The sequence below is a fragment of the Capra hircus genome, chromosome 28 (genome assembly GCF_001704415.2).
Source record: "Capra hircus breed San Clemente chromosome 28, ASM170441v1, whole genome shotgun sequence".
NCBI lineage: Eukaryota > Metazoa > Chordata > Mammalia > Artiodactyla > Bovidae > Capra > Capra hircus.
Window position 1 is genome coordinate 42,442,789 of NC_030835.1, and position 10,980 is coordinate 42,453,768.

The following is a 10,980-nucleotide window of genomic DNA, read 5'->3' on the forward strand; positions in this document are numbered from 1 at the left end:
TTGCCACTTTTATTTTTCTCCTCTGTCATCTTTTTGTTGGACTATGATTGCTTTCTGATGTTGTGTTAGTTTCTGCTGCACAGCAAACGGAACATGGGAAGTCTGCTGTGAAATGAGGCTTGGTGCTCTGGGTGCATCCTCTGTGGTCACCCGTGTTCTAGGAAACACTGGACACCTTGCCTCTCCCTGGGAGCAGGTCTCTGAAATGGGCCCATCCGTTTCAGGTTTGGGAATGGGGTGACACAGAAGGATGCTCAGACCCTGCAGGGTCCATCTCAGTGACAGTTTTCCTGCTGTGGGACCATTTCTGGTGTGTGAGCTGCTCTGGATAAGCACGGTGGATCTGCTGGAGTCTGGTGATGCTATGGAGACACAGCCACACGTGAGCCATTCAGGTTCCCTAGAGGACAGGAAGGAGATTTCCACTGACCTCCCTTCCCCCACTGTCTCCCCAAGGGGCTGAGAAAGAAATCCTGTGAGTCAACGTGCCTGTTGAGAATTGTCCAGGGACTCTATGTTTTGTGGGATAAAATGTAGGGTTCTGGAGGGTGGGATTCGGGACCTCCCTGGTTTGGGCCCATGGGATCTTTGCAGTGTCCTGCAGTATCATGACCTGTACCCCTGAAATGGCAGCCGCATCCCTTGCACCCTCCTGGGTGCCCCCTTCTCCTGGTGGCTGTCCTCCCTCTGGTGTTCCCCCCAACTCCGTCCTGAGGCCCCACCCCATCAAGCCTGTGAGGCTGGGGCTCATGTCCAGTGTCTCTGTGTGGCATTCAGCCTGGATGGTTCCTGGCAAATCTGGTCAGTGGTTTTGTTTGGAGTGAGGAGGAAGCAGAAGCTTGTGTGTGCTGGGAGTTGGAGGCAAGCAATGGGAAGATTGGAGATGGGCTTCAGGGGCAGCAGATGAGATTTGGAAGGGGTAGGGCACCTCCTCTTTGGTTTCATAATATCTTTGGGATGAAAGCTTCTCTTTTTCTTTTTGAGAACAAATAACCTGATTTTACGACCTGTTGTCTCCGTCACCTGGGCTCCTCAACCCAGGAACCATCTTCACAAAGTCATGAGTGTGATGGTCAGCAGGTACATGAAAAGATGCTCAGCATCATTTCTTAGGCTTGCTGCTGCTGCTAAGTAGCTTCAGTCGTGTCCGACTCTGCGACCCCATAGATGGCAGCCCACCAGGCTCCCCCGTCCCTGGGGTTCTCCAGACAAGAACACTGGAGTGGGTTGCCATTTCCTTCCCCAATGCATAAAAGTGAAAGTGATGATGCTCAGTCGTGCCTGACTCATTTCTTATGAGGGATATGCATATCAGAACTACAGTGGGGTACCATCTCACACTAGCCAGAGAGGCCACTGTTAGACAGTCCACAAATAATAAATGCTGGAGAGGATGTGGTGAAAAGGGAATCCTCCTACACTGATGCTGGGAATGCCAGTGGGTGCTGCCACTATGGAGAACAGTATGGAGGTTCCTTAAAATACTACAAATAGAGCTACTGTATGATCCAGCAACCCCATTCCTATCCAAAAAAAGATATATGCACCCCAGCGTTCAGTGCAGCATTATTTACAATAGCCAAAACATAAAAACAACCTCAACGTCTATCCTCAGATGAATGAATAAAGATGATGAGATACATATATACTATGGAATATTACTCTGCCATTAAAAATGAGAGAATGCCATTTGCAGCAATGGATGGACCTAGAGATGATCATATTAAGTGAAATAAATAAATGAAAAACAAATATCATACAGTATCATCATATCTAAAAAAGATATAAATGAACTTATTTACAAAACAGAAACAGATTCATAGACATAGAAAATAAACCATGGTTACCAAAGAGAAAGGCTGGGGAGAGGAATAAATAGGGAATTTGGTATTAACAGATACACACTGCTGCTACTGCTAAGTCCCTTCAGTCGTGTCCGACCCTGTGCGACCCCATAGACGGCAGCCCACCAGGCTCCCCCGTCCCTGGGATTCTCAAGGCAAGAACACTGGAGTGGGTTGCCATTTCCTTCTCCAATGCATGAAAGTGAAAAGTGAAAGTGAAGTTGCTCAGTCGTGTCCAACTCTTAGCGACCCCACGGACTGCAACCCACCAGGCTCCTCCATCCATGGGATTTTCCAGGCAAGAGTACTGGAGTGGGGTGCCATTGCCTTCTCCGCAGATACACACTACTATATATAAATTAGACAGTCAACAAAGACCTGCAGTACAGCACAGGGAACTATATTCAAAAAGAATATGTATGTGTGTGTGTATATATGTATATATATATATATATATATATATAATGCACACACATAGATATACATAACTGAAGCACTTTGCTGTACACCAGAAACTAACAGCATTGTAAGTTAGCTATATACTAATCAAATCAAAGGGAGAATTCATGCATGAGCAGGGAGTTGGGGGGAAGTAGCAGGTGTCCTGGGAAGTCTCCAGGGTCCCCTTTCCTCCTCCAGCCCTGGTGCCCTCCTGTCTCTTAGGCAGAGCATGTGCTGGTCCTGGCACCACAGCCAGCTGAGGAGGGGCACCCTGCCATTCGAGTGGACACGAGACACTTCTGGGTGCCCCTCGGGTTGGCTGTTTGGGGTGGGCTCTGACTCTCCTGTCCCCCTTTCTGACTGCAGTGGCTGCCTCCCGGTAGCGACGGCAGCGTGAGCCCTGCCATGGCCCACCTGAAGCGTCAGGGTGCTGTGAGCAGCCTCCTGGGCTGCAGGGCAAGAGAGGGCCTGGGTCCCGAGCGTGAGGACCGGGAGCTGGCCCTGGAGCAGCACTTGCCCGGCGGCCCGGAGCTGGCAGCCCTGTGGCCCGAGAGCCTGCGTCCTCTGAGCAGGGCGGCCCTGACCAGAGCCCCGACGGGGACTCCAGCTCTGACTCCGTGAACAACACCTCGGAGGAGAAGGACTATGACTCGGGGCTGCTGAAGAGGAGGACGGCATCACCTACTACATCCGCTACTGCCCGGAGGACGACAGCTCCCTGCAGGGCACGGACTGCGAGGGGCAAGGCTACCTGGCCCATGACACGCACCACCTGGAGATGGACGAGTGCCAGGAGGCAGTGCAGGAGTGGACAGAACCGGGGCCCAGCGACTCCCCCAAGGCCTGCCCACCCGCTGAGGCCAGCTGCCGCCCCAGAAGACAGGAGTGCAGGCCCAAACACAAGGGCAGGCCCAAGTCTCTGAACCTCCCTCCTGAGGCCAAGCAGCCTGCCGACGCCCTGGGCTTCAAGACCAAGAGGAGCTTCAAGATCAAGACCAGGACCTCAGAGGAGAGGCCCAAGTGGCCCCAAGAGGAGGTAGGATTCTGGCTGGCCCTGGAGAAGCAGATTGAGGGGCTGAGAGCAAAGGCTTCTGTGCAGCCCCCAAGTCAGAATGCAAGTCAGTTCTCCATGCGTTCAGTTATGCATGGAAGTCCCAGCCACTCCTGTTCACCCATCAGATGCCGTAGTAAATGCTGAGGAAATCTTGTTGAGGCTGATTGGCAGCCAGGGCTCCCAGCAGACACCCAGCCCCCCAGCAGAGCTTGGGTTCTTCACCTGCTTGCTCTGGATCTGCTCGTGTGGGGGTGGTCCCTGAGACTGTCGCCCCTCTCCAAGGGGTTTCGGTCAGTCACAGGGTTCTCGTACTGCTGGCAAGTGCAGACAGCTGCAGCCAGTGGTTGGGACAGCCAGCGGTGAGGGGCAGCGAGCCGAGTGCATTTCACAGGGGTGGTGGAATCTGGGGACACTTCTCTGAAAGACCCGGGGCCTTGGTATGATTGGCAGTTCACTGTAAATAACCATTTTGCAAATGATTAGTTGAAAGTCTGGCAGTCTTGGAGAAGAAATGCATGCTAATGAGGCCAGTAGATTTAATCATAACTGAAGCAAAGTAAGTGTGCATTCTAATAAACACTTTTGAAAAGTTCCCTTTCAGAAAGAAAAACTTACATGTATATAGAAAGAAGATGCATGTGAAGGAACTTCTATTTGACTAACTCTATGGAAAGTGAGAATGAACTGCTTTCATATTTATTTTTTAATTGAAGTGTAGTTTCTTTACAATGTTGTGTTAGTTTCTGCATTTCCCTCTTCCTGTGTTGCTGTAAAGCCATCTCTAGACCTTATGTAATTTAATCCATAAATTGTTCAGTTGTATGTGTGTTTATTGCATTTTTTACATATTTATACAAAATCATAATTGCTCCTAAGACAAAATTAATGGTAATCCTTTAATTCATGAAATATCTAGTAGATATTCAAATTTGTTATTCTGTAGTTTTTATAGGGTCTTTCTTCGATTGAAAATCCCAATAATAGGCACCTATTGCCTTTGCTTGTTATATCTCCTTTGAGCCTTTTTGTTGTCATTTAGTTGTGTGTGGGGAGGGGGTGGTCTAAGCAGGGTCTTTTTTTTTTTCATGATATTATTTATCTGGGAAACTCAAAATATCTCACAAATTATACTCATGGATTCCATATGACCTCAAGAAAATTAATCACTCTGTGCATCAGACTCTATATCTATAAAATGAGAATAATTAGACATCAATCCAATTAGTAATCATTTATTATATCCCCATAAGATTAATGACATTCTTTAAATATTTTTAAAAATAAAGTTTTAAAGGCATTTTACTGTTATGCAGAGCATACACGTAAGCATATTGAAGATGGGCTTGAGATCAAGTATACATATGAACAACATGAAGTGATATGCAAAGATTTGGTTGGGCCAACTCAAGCTATCTGGTAGTCATGTACAGATGTGAGAACTGGACCATAAGGAAGGCTAAGCACCGAAGGTTGATCACTATGCTTTCAACGTGTAGTGCTGGAGAAGACTCTTGAGAGTTCCTTGGACAGCAAGGAGATCAAACCTATCAATCCTAAAAGAAATCAACCCTGAATATTCATTGGAAGGACGGAGACTGGAGCTGAAGCTCCCATACTTTGTCCACCTGATGCAAACAGCTGACTCATTGGAAAAGACCCTGATGCTAGGAAAGATTGAAAGCAGGAGGAGAAGGGGGAGACAGAGGATGAGATGGTTGGATGGCATCACTGACTCAATGGACATGAGTTTGAGCAAACTCCAGTAGATGGTGACGGACAGGGAGGCCTGGCACGCTGCAGTCCATGGTGTCGGAAAGAGTCTGACACAAATGAGCAACTGAACAACAAGCTCACGTTATATTTTGTCATCAGCATTTGGGAAAATGTTTACTTTAAATACAGGTTTTTTTTCTTATTTTAATTGGAATGTAATTGCTTTACAATGCTGTGTTAATCTGTGCTGTACAATGCGAATCAGCTGTATGCATATGTATATCCCCTCCCTCTTGAGCCTTACTCTCACCCTCCACACCCATCCCACCCCTCTAGATCATCACAGAGCACCGAGCTGAGCTCTTTTTACACAGCAGCTTTGCACTAGCTATTTACTTTACACATGGTAGTGTATATATGTCAAGGCTACTCTCTCAATTTGTTCCCCCCCTCCCCTCCCTCAACTGTGTCCACAAGCCCATTCTCTACGTCTGTGCCTCTGTTCCTGCCTTGCAAAGCTCTTAAAATATTCTTTGTATCATTGATGTTACTAGGTTTCTCTATTATGTGTATTGGTATTGGTTTATCTTTATCCTGCTTCATTCTCAAGTGCACTTTTAATTTGAGAACTCATCTCTCTCTTCAATTATGTAGAATTATCAGATATCTCTTCAAATACTTCTACTCTTACTCCAGCTGGTCTCTTTTTCTCTAGCTCAGGTTTGTTAGAATTTATGAAGCTGTCCTCCATATCTCTTAGTTTCACTTCAGTTCAGTTCAGTTCAGTTCAGTTCAGTTCAGTCGCTCAGTCGTGTCCGACTCTTTGCGACCCCATGAATCACAGCATGCCAGGCCTCCCTGTCCATCACCATCTCCCAGAGTTCACTCAGACTCACGTCCATCAAGTCCGTGATGCCATCCAGCCATCTCATCCTTGGTCGTTCCCTTCTCCTCCTGCCTCCAACCGTGAACTCCCTAATGTTCAAGCTGGTTTTAGAAAAGGCAGAGGAACCAGAGATCAAATTGCCAACGTCCGCTGGATCATGGAAAAAGCAAGAGAGTTCCAGAAAAACATCTATTTCTGCTTTATTAACTATGCCAAAGCATAGTGACTGTGTGGATCACAATAAACTGTGGAAAATTCTGAAAGAGATGGGAATACCAGACCACCTGACCTGCCTCTTGAGAAATCTGTATGCAGGTCAGGAAGCTACAGTTAGAACTGGACGTGGAACAACAGACTGGTTCCAAATAGGAAAAGGAGTACGTCAAGGCTGTATATTGTCACCCTGCTTATTTAACTTCTATGCAGAGTACATCATGAGAAACGCTGGGCTGGAAGAAGCACAAGCTGGAATCAAGATTGCCGGGAGAAATCTCAATAACCTCAGATAGGCAGATGACACCACCCTTATGGCAGAAAGTGAAGAGGAGCTAAAAAGCCTCTTGATGAAAGTGAAAGAGGAGAGTGAAGAAGTTGGCTTAAAGCTCAACACTCAGAAAACGAAGATCATGGCATCTGGTCCCATCACTTCATGGCAAATAGATGGGGAAACAGTAGAAACAGTGTCAGACTTTATTTTGGGGGGCTCCAAAATCACTGCAGATTGTGACTGCAGCCATGAAATTAAAAGATGCTTACTCCTTGGAAGAAAAGTTATGACCAATCTAGATAGTTTCACTTAGAATATTTATATCTGCCTCCGCCTGTCCCTGCTATATTGCGTGTGGCCTCAGATGCCAGTGGAGTGGTGTCCACAAACTTGCACCAAACTCTTTTGTTCAACAGGCAACACCAGGGACGCATAGTTCATCACCAAACCATTGAGAAGAGCTCACTTCCCTTCTTAGAGTCCAAATGTTTATTACCACAGGAAGGATTAGATCACCTTTTGTATTTCTATGAAATGATTATTTAGGATACTATGTAGTAGGTTAAAAGTTGTTGACCTCTATGTACTGACATGGAAAAATTGCTAAGACATCTTGAATAAAAAAGAAAATACAAGTAATGCATACAGTTGACATCATATGCACCTATACACACACACAATGTATGTGTAAGTATATATATATACACATATGTGGAGGAGGGCATGGCAACCCAATCTAGTACTCTAGCCTGGATAATCCCATGCACTGAGGAGCCTGGCAGAATAATCCCATGCACTGAGGAGCCTGGCAGACCACAGCCCATAGGGTCGCAAAGAGTTGGACACGAGTGAAGTGACTTAGCATGCATATGTATATATATATGCATATATAAACTTTAATTGATATGCCTATTAGTCAGACTGCAAAGTTTAGAGCCAGCCATCACCAGAGAATTGATGTTTTCAAATTGTGGTGCTGGAGAAGACTCTTGAGAGTCCATTGGACTGAAAGGAGATAAAACCAATCTTAAAGGAAATCAACCCTGAATATTCATTGGAAGGACTGATGCTAAAGCTAAAGTTCCAATACTTTGGCCATCTGATGTCAAGAGCTGACTCGCTGAAAAAGACCCTGATGCTGGGAAAGATTGAAGGCAGGAGGAGAAGGGACAACAAAGGATGAGACGGTTGGATGGCATCACTGACTCAATGGACATGAGTCTGAGTAAACCCTAGGAGACCGTGAAGGACAGGGAAGTCTGGCATGTTGCAGTCCATGGGGTCACAAAGAGTTGGACATGACTGAGTGCCTAAGCACAGAACAGCATAAACCCACACTCATGCTCAGTTCAGTTCAGTTCAGTCGCGTCCGACACTTTGCGACCCCATGCTCAGTAACTCCCTGGAAATGCTCACAGTTCCCTAGTCAGGGAACTAAGATCCCATTGCCACACTGCATGGCCAAAATAAAAGTAATAACCAGACAGTTTGGCAGATGGGAGATTTGGTGATCAGGGAGGCACTCGTATTTGTTGAGTACCTTCTATAAACGGTGCCAAGAGCTGCTTATCTGTTACCTCATTTTGATCTCTTGTCCATTTATATAGCAAGCCTCATCTCCCTCTTACAAATAAGGAATCCAAGGCTCTTAGGAAAAATAATTTGTGAGGAATCATCAACAGTGTTGTCACAAGAACATAGTATGAAGTGGAGAAGACATCATTCAGGCCCTAAGGAGAAATGTTTACTAATGGAGAAAATTCTTAAGCATGTGGTTCCTCATTTAGAAAAATTTAGCAACCTCCTTTTTGGTCTCTAGAAGTATTAAGCTTATTTTTGTGATGGTTAAAGAATGGTTCTGCCCAAAGGCAGAGGAGTTAGACACATGAGTGTGCAAAGTTTCTTCTAAGTCTTGTGAAACTATAAATTGGTGTTTTTATTTCAGATGTGTTCTTGTTTATTTCCTTTTCTTAGGGTGGATAATATAAATGCAGCCGTGATGGATTCGAAAGAAAAGATACGTATTCTAAGTGAAGAGGCCAAAATAGGAGCACATAGAAAACCAATGCTCTTTCTCCATCTTAGTGACTGTGGTGGAGTCTTTGTGGAATTGGAGCAAGCCTGATGAATAATTCACAAGAAACTGATTGCCCTGAAAAAATCTTTTCACAGTGTGCTTTGACACTGAGTTCTTCACTGCTTCTGTCACTGAGAAGTCAGAACTAAATCATGGAAAGGGATTTTTTAAAATTATATATGTATACATACATATATATACACACAAAATATTTGCTGATTACTTTGGATTTTTTCCTGATTTGGAGACAACTTTAATTACTGAATACTTATGGAATATTATTAAAATCATATTCATAGAAACAAATTATTCCTGTTCTGAAACGGGGTGATCGAGTACAGTGTGTCTGCTCTGTGGAAGGGGGTGCAGGATGGAGGCATAGAGGACACTTGGCAGCTGCATGGCCGTGCATCTGGGACAAGGGCTTCCTAAGGACGCTATGGAGAGTTTGTTTAGAGCAAACTATTTAAGGACAAGGAGTCTTTACCTCAGAACTTTTATTCTTCTGCAGCAGCACATGGTCACAATTCCCCTATTTGGGGGCCTAGTGATGGATTATGAACAGGAAGTTTTGTGGCAAACTTGGTGCCTAATCTACTGGGTGCATAGATGGGTAATTTTTTTAAAGTGGTAGCCATAGAAAATTGGAAATGTCAAAGGAACATTTCATCCAAAGGTGGGCACAATAAAGGACAGACAGAACTGGTAATGACCTAATAGAAGCAGAAGAGATCAAGAAGAGATGGAAAGAATACACTCAAGAACTATACAAAAAAGATCTTAATGATCTGGATAACCACAATGGTGTAGGCTCTCACTCAGGCATCCTGGAGTGTGAAGTCAAGTGGGCATTAGGAAACAGTGCTGCCAATAAATCTAGTGGAGGGAATGGAATTCCAGAAGAGTTATTTAAAATCCTAAAAGATGATGCTATTAAAGTGCTGCACTCAATACGTCAGAAAATTTGGAAAACCTAGCAGACGCCACAGGACTGGCAAAGGTCAATCCTCATCCCAATCCCCAAGAAGGGCATTACTAAGGAATTTTTAAACCACTGGACAATTGCACTCATCTCCCATGCTCGGAAGGTTATGCTCAAAACCCTCCAAGCTAGGCTTCAGCAGTACATGAACCAAGAACTTCCAGATATTCAAGCAATAGAAAAGGGTTTAGAAAAGGCAGGGGAACCAAAAATGAAATTGCCAACATTTGCTGGATCATAGAGAAAGCAAGGGAATTCCAGAAAAATATCTACTTCTGTTTCATTGACTATGCTAGAGCCGTTGACTGTGTGGATCATAACAAACTGTGGAAAATTCTTAAAGGGATGAGAATACCAGACCGCTTTACCTGTCTCCTGAGAAACCTGTATGCGGGTCAAGAAGCAACAGTGAGAACACTGTACGGAACAACTGATTGGTTCAGGATTGAGAATGGGTTACTGCACAGCTGTCTGCTGTCACCCTGTTTATTAAAACTATATGCTGAGCACCTTGTGAAAAATGCCAGGCTGGATGAGTTATAAGCTGGAATCAAGATTGCTGGGAGAAATATAAACCTGAGATATGCAGATGATGCCACTCTAATGACAGAGAGCGAAGAGGAACGAAAGAGCCTCTTGATGCGGGTGAAGGAGGAAAGTGGAAAAGCCAGCTTAAAACTCAACATTTAAAAAATAAAAATTAAAAAAACCTAAGATCACAAAGATTTTAGTCATGAAACGAAAAGATGCTTGCTCCTTGAAAGAAAACTTATGACAAACATAGATGGCATATTTGAAGCAGACACATTGCTTTGCCAACAGGGGTTCACATATCCAAAGCTATGGTTTCCCTGTAGTCATACATGGATGTGATAGTTGGACCATAAGGAAGGCTGAACGCTGAGGAATTGATGCTTTGGAACTGTGGTCCTGGACAAGACTCTTCAGAGACCTGTGGCCTGAAAAGAAACTGAACCACTAAATCCTAAGGAAATCAACACTGGATATTCACTAGAATGATTTACGCTGAAGCCCCAGGCCCAAGCCCTGCCCCAGGACACCGCCAGACAAATCATATCAGGCATATACTCCAACTCCCACAGATGCACATAACACACACACACGCACCGACACACTAGCGAACAACACAGACCAAAGCCAAAACCACAATTCAGAGAGACTGACAAAGACTGGGAGAGAGAGAGAGACAGCAAGAGGACCGCACAGGCTTCCAAAGCCCCGGCCGCCACACCCTCCCCCCTCCACTGTGGGTATCCACCCGGCCCCCCCAGTCGACCCGACCCCACCGTCGCCCACCGACACACTCACACGCACGCTCTCTCCCACACTCACCCTCTGGCCTGGGGGCGGGGGCTGGGTCTCGCCTCAGGGAGCCAAGCCGAAGGGGACCTTGGAGACCTCGGCTGCGAGGAAGTCTTGGGGTCCCCACGGGTGATTGCCAGCCCCAGGGCACCGCGTCCAGCCGGGGCTCGCCC

At 45.5% G+C, this 10,980-nt stretch overlaps 1 long non-coding RNA gene across 1 annotated transcript in view; it reads left to right on the plus strand.

Moving 5' to 3' along the window:
* Window positions 1-8,783, plus strand: part of LOC102176410 — a 33,850-nt gene extending 25,067 nt beyond the window's left edge. Inside the window, exon 3 of the long non-coding RNA XR_311298.3 lies at window positions 8,400-8,783. This is a non-coding gene — a long non-coding RNA (uncharacterized LOC102176410). The remainder of the gene's footprint in view (window positions 1-8,399) is intronic.